Below are 6000 nucleotides of genomic sequence, written 5' to 3' on the forward strand. Positions count from 1 at the left end.
GATAGATCCGGTGGTGTGTACGAGGCCTAACTCGTCTAATAGTTGGGGTTTTCCCAAGGAAGGTCCGAACTGAAAAAGAGGTCCAGAATCATGAGAGGGACCAGAGGGGGGCAAAGAGTCTAGAGGAAAAAAGAAAGCGGACATAGTTGGAGCAGGCATATTTAACCGCTTAAGGACCACACGCCGCAAATGTATTGCAGCAGGTTGGCTTCCCTGCGCGAATGGCCGTCATTGTACGTCAGGGGCATGCCCGTGGGTCGGGCAGACCCGTGATCGTCTAGTACAAAGGTAGAATGGGGATCTGCCTTTTGTAAACAAGGCGGATCCCCATTCTGACAGATGACATGACAGAGATCTACTGTTCCCAGTCATCGGGAATAGTGATCTCTTTCATGTCCCAGGCAGCCCATTCCCCCTACAGTTAGAACAGATCTAGGGAACACAGTTAACCCCTTGATTGCCCCCTAGTATTAACCTTTTCCCTGCCAGAGTAATTTTTACATTGATCAGTGCATTTTTATAGCATTTGGAGTCAGATTTGTCCACCGCAATGTTGCAGTCCTGCTAAAAATCACAGAACTTTGCCATAACCAGTAGAAACAACAAAAAAGTCCTTAAATCTATCCCATAGTTTGTAGACAGGATATTTTTTGCGCAAAACAATCAAAATACGCCTATTGCGTTTTTTTTTTTACCAAAAATATGTAGAAGAATATATATCGGCCTAAACTGATTAATACATTTTTTGGGGGGGATATGTATTGGATATGTATTATAGCAAAAAGTAAAAAAATATATATATATTTTCAAAATTGTCGCAGAGGTGATCAAATACCACCAAAAGAAAGCTCTATTTGTGGGGAAAAAAGGATGTCAATTTTGTTTGGGTACAGCATTGCACGACCCCGCAATTTTCAGTTAAAGCGACGCAGTGCCGTATCGCAAAAATGGTCTGGTCATTAAGGGGGAAAATCCTCCAGGCCCTTAAGTGGTTAATCTTAGCATAACAGTTCTCACAAAAGAAGAAACCACCATTTTACATAAAGGTTTAAAATATGTCCTGTCAAAAAAACTTGATAAGTTTCACACTTTTATTGACATCCAGAAATATGTTTGGAAGCTGAATATTTAACAAGGTTTACTTATGAACCCAGTGACAAATTATAAAATAGATTGGACATATCTGGACCACATAAACTCTGGATTATGCAATCCTTCCTTTTTTAATCCCCATGTACCAGTTTCCCAGTCGATTAGTGTCTTCAAAGATCTAGATCTAGCGGAGCTCCACCCTAAAGTGGAATTCCCGCTGGTCGGAACCCTCCCCCCCTCCGGTGTCACATTTGACACCTTTCAGGGGGAGGGGGGTGCAGATACCTGTCTAAAGACAGGTATTTGCACCCACTTCCAGCCACACAGTCTGCGGGTAGACTGCGAGGCAGAACATCAGTTCCCCCCCCACACACACACTCGGCTCCCAGAACACAGCCGGAGCCAGTAAGATGGCGCAGCGTGACTCGCGCATGCACCGTAGGGAACCGGGCAGTGAAGCTGGAGTGCTTCACTTCCTGGTTCCCTCACCGAGGATGGCGGGGGGGCAGCAGAGTGACGAGCAATCGCTCGTCCTCTGCTGCGGACGGCGCTGGACTCCAGGAAAGGTAAATGTGCTAATATTAAAAGTTAGCAGCTGCAGTATTTGTAGCTGCTGACTTTTAATATTTTTTTTTTCAGCGGACATCTGCTTTAAGGATCTCGATGTTTTTATCAATCAAAAAAACTCAAAATAATCCAGCTAGGGTTAAAACAGTTATGCAAAAGAAAATATCTTATAGTCGTATAGATAGTTGTATTAGATAAATGTGATTACGAAAGAGAAATGCTAAGAATTCTGAGTTCTCAGTGCCCTGATTGTGTATTAAAATATGATCCAACAAATAGGTTTAAGAGAGAATTAGATACCATTATTAAAACAAGGTTTTTGTGACTCCAATCTCAACAAAAAGGAGAACGCCTATTTAGTCCCACTATCTCCCCATATTCATACCATTTACTACCTTCCTAAGATCCATAAGAGTGTATCCAATCCCCCTGGACGTCCTATCATTAGTGGGATTGATTCAGTGACATCACGGATTGGTAGGTACAATGACTTTTATTTACAACCCCTAGTCAAACAAATGCCCTCTTATTTAAAAGACACTAAGGACACCATTCAATTTCAAGCTTGTGTGTATTTTCTGAAGGGTTGTATATTAGTTATTTCTGATGTAGCATCCCTGTATATCTGCATCTCCCATCAGCTTGATTTTGAGGCAGTTCAGTAATATTTAGCTAAAGATTTAAAAATACCACATAATCAAAAGGAATTTATTATGCAACTACTGACTTTTGCTACAAGTCATAATTACTTTTGGTTTAATAGCCAGTTTTATATCCAAAAGAAGGATGTTGCCATGGGGGCTAAATTTGCCCCCAGCCTGGCCAATCTGTTTATGGCCAGGTGGGAGGAAGATGTCATCTATGAATGAGCCAATCAAGAAAAAACGCTCAGGTGTGAAAATCTTCAGAATAAATGCTTCCCCCAGGACCACAGGTGCAGGCAATACATATGAGATTGCAAAACAAAAGAAAGGATTCTTCTGGACAGCCGCACTCCGAACAAAAGTTGCCTTTATTGTCAAAATCCAAGATATTAAAACAGTATTACATGTCACAGCATACCGGCAGAGCTGATGCGTTTCACACTGTATTCAGCTATGATTAAACACCGAATACAGTGTGAAACGCGTCATGTAGTTTTTCTATCTTGGATTTTTGCAATAAAGGCAACTTTTGTTCGGAGTGCGGCTGTCCAGAAGAATCCTTTCTTTTGTTTTGCAAGATGTCATCTATGGCCGCAGGAGACTGGAGGTGCTCCTTTGGGTACATTATATAGACGACATCCTCCTCCTTTGGAGTGGAAGCCTTGATTTATTACATTTATACATTACTTTTTCTCAATAGTAATGATGGAGACACATTATTGTCCTTTGAGGCTAGTCAATCGGAAATTCATTTTCTAGATTTGGTCATCAAGGTGGAAGATAACATACTTATTACTAGCACTTATTTTGAACCAACAGACAGGAATTCATATATTCCTGTCAACAGTTACCATCATAAGATTCAGTTCTTAAGACTCTGACTTAATTGTACCAATCTCTGTGATTTTGAAGCACAGGTAATTACAGTTAAAAAGAAATTTCAAGAAAAGGGTAACCTCCAAGAAGACTTAAAGCCATGTACACACGACCGGTTTGTCCGATGAAAACAAACTGATGGACTGTTTTCATTGGACAAACTGATTGTGTGGGGGCCCCATCGGTTTGTTTTCCATCAGTGAAAAAAATAGAACATGTCTTAAATTTTTCCTATGGATAAAAAAACGATAGAAAAAAACGATCGTCTGTGTGGAAGTCCATCGGTCAAAAATCCATGCATGCTCACAATCAAGTCGATACATGCTCGGAAGCATTGAACTTCATTTTTCTCAGCACGTCGTAGTGGTGCACGTCACCGCGTTTTGGCATGGTCAAGCAAAACTGATGAAAGTCAGCTTCATCGGATAACCAACGAAAAAATCCATCGGATTGGATTCCATCAGATATCCGATCGTGTGTACAGGGCTTTAGATCAAGAAATCCATAGGGTACGGGAATTGGATAAAGATAAACTTTTTTTTAAATAACTCTGGTTACAAAAATAGTAACCTTAGGGACCCTAAACTGGTCTCGCTTTACACCCTTTTCAATTCAACATTGCCAAATCAAACATATTTTTTACAAACACTGGGACGTTTTAAGAAATTACCGCATTATAGGACCCTTATTACCGGATAAAGCTAACATTATAGATAGGGGTGCTCCTTCACTTCAGTTGAAAATTGCCCCCAACGTTATAAACCCTCCCTCTAGACCCATTTTTCCCACAACTTGGAAATCATCCATGTAAAAAGTGTACTTTGCCTTCATAACATCCAGGTTAGAAATGTTTTAGATCGAAAATTTCCAATCGTTCTTGTTCCATCAAGCTGTTTATTACATGCACTACTCTATGTATGTAGTATACTTAATTACCTGCCCTTGCGGCAAACATTATGGGAAGGGAAGGACTATCCGTAATTTCTCTACTAGGGTCAATGAGCATATCTCGAATATAAAAAGTGGTAAAAAGAAACAGTGTTGTTCAGCATTGCGCCTGATTTCATAACAGGGATATGACTGGTACCCAATGTTTGGCAATAGACAGTTACGCACCACCTTGGCGTGGAGGTTCTGCCAATTTGTCATGGATTTGCCACCCGGCGCAGGGGTCATCTAAGGGTTAAAAATAGTGATTTCCGTGATTGGAGCCCATTTTAAACACTTCAGCTGCACAGATACTTTGCTGTCTGATCTGCAGCTCATACCTGTGATTACCTGTTCCTGTGACTTGATCTGTTCCCTGTGTTTGACCCAACTCTTTTTGACTACGATTGATCTCTGTTATCCTGACCCCAGCATCCTGACTATTCTCTGCCTGCAATTTGTGTCTACTTGATCATCTGTTACCAAACCCAGGTTGTCTGACCACGCATCCAGTGTCTCCACAGCTCTGCATCTACCAGCTTCCTGTTCCCTGCTTCCTGTCTGCTGAGCTGACTATACCTGCTGTTATTTGCTGCTCTACTCTGAGAATTCATCAGCTGCACAAGAGATGATCCAGGCACTCTTACACCACTCGGCTCTTGTAGCCACTGTTCATAACAGTGGTGGCCCTTGGGCCGGGGTTGTACTTGAGGCCTTCCTGCTGCACATCAGGCTCATCCGTCAGGTGCGTGACAGCATTTATTAACAGGGCTTGATGTGCCCACCTGGTTAAAGTAATCCTTATGGTTTTTTACCTAGTTCCATTTGGAGTCCATGCTGGGTGTCTTGTTGTCACAATTTTCAACTTTGTCAGGTTATTTCTGTTGTCACTCACCGACGTATGCAGATTTGTCTAACAAAATTATTTCTTTTTACCACGTGATAAGACTGTAGATGGCGTAGGTCAAATTCCTTGGTTTTATAATTAGTAGGACACTGTACAATATGAGGTGTTTTATATTATCCCCCATTATTTTAGATGTTTGGACATGCATATTGTCATATGTTTTGAGCCTATCATGCAGCTTGTGTTATCCCGCAGAGTAAGTGTGTGATAGTTTTTATCTACGTAATGACACACTCCCTCACTTAATTAAATTTATTTTAATTGCTGTTAATGTTTTTCTTTGTACTTTTCCATCTACGGCTCTTCTATTTTCACTGTGTAGGAGGATGAGAGCGTGCTTTATTGTCTAACCTCAACTTAAGATGAGGCTTGTGCCACACTGAGTCACATGTACGCTCTCATCAAATCATAATGAGATTTGAAAGCGAGGCATGGTGAGCACGCTGACGCTTCATTGCCACACTGTGGCTCAGAACGAGGCTCGTGCCACATTGTGTCATCTGTCTTTTTTTATCAAACCATATTGAGTTCTAAAAAAAAATATCCAGGTGTCCCTCAGTCGCTATTTTTGACACAATCTATCATTGGTGAAGCTGTCTATATATATTGCAGTAATTATACATGAGCCTCACACCCCAGATGATGTCCAATAGGACGAAACGTGTCAGGTCACGCTCCTAGAATTACTGCACATTGCTGTTTTTATGACAGAAGGATACTAGCACTTTATGGAGTTTGTTTGATTGTTTACTCCATGTTTTACAATAAACCCACTATACAGTGTTACACTATTGCCGCGTACAGATGATCGGACATTCTGACAACAAAACCGTGGATACATTTCCGACGAATGTCAAACTTGTCTTGCATACACACGGTCACACAAATGTTGTCGGAAATTCCGAACGCCAATAACGCAGTGACGTACAACACGTACAATGGCACTAGAAAAGAAAAGTTCAATACCAGTTGTGTTAGTTAAAGTTT

The sequence above is a fragment of the Rana temporaria genome, chromosome 1 (genome assembly GCF_905171775.1).
Source record: "Rana temporaria chromosome 1, aRanTem1.1, whole genome shotgun sequence".
Classification (NCBI taxonomy): Eukaryota; Metazoa; Chordata; class Amphibia; order Anura; family Ranidae; genus Rana; species Rana temporaria.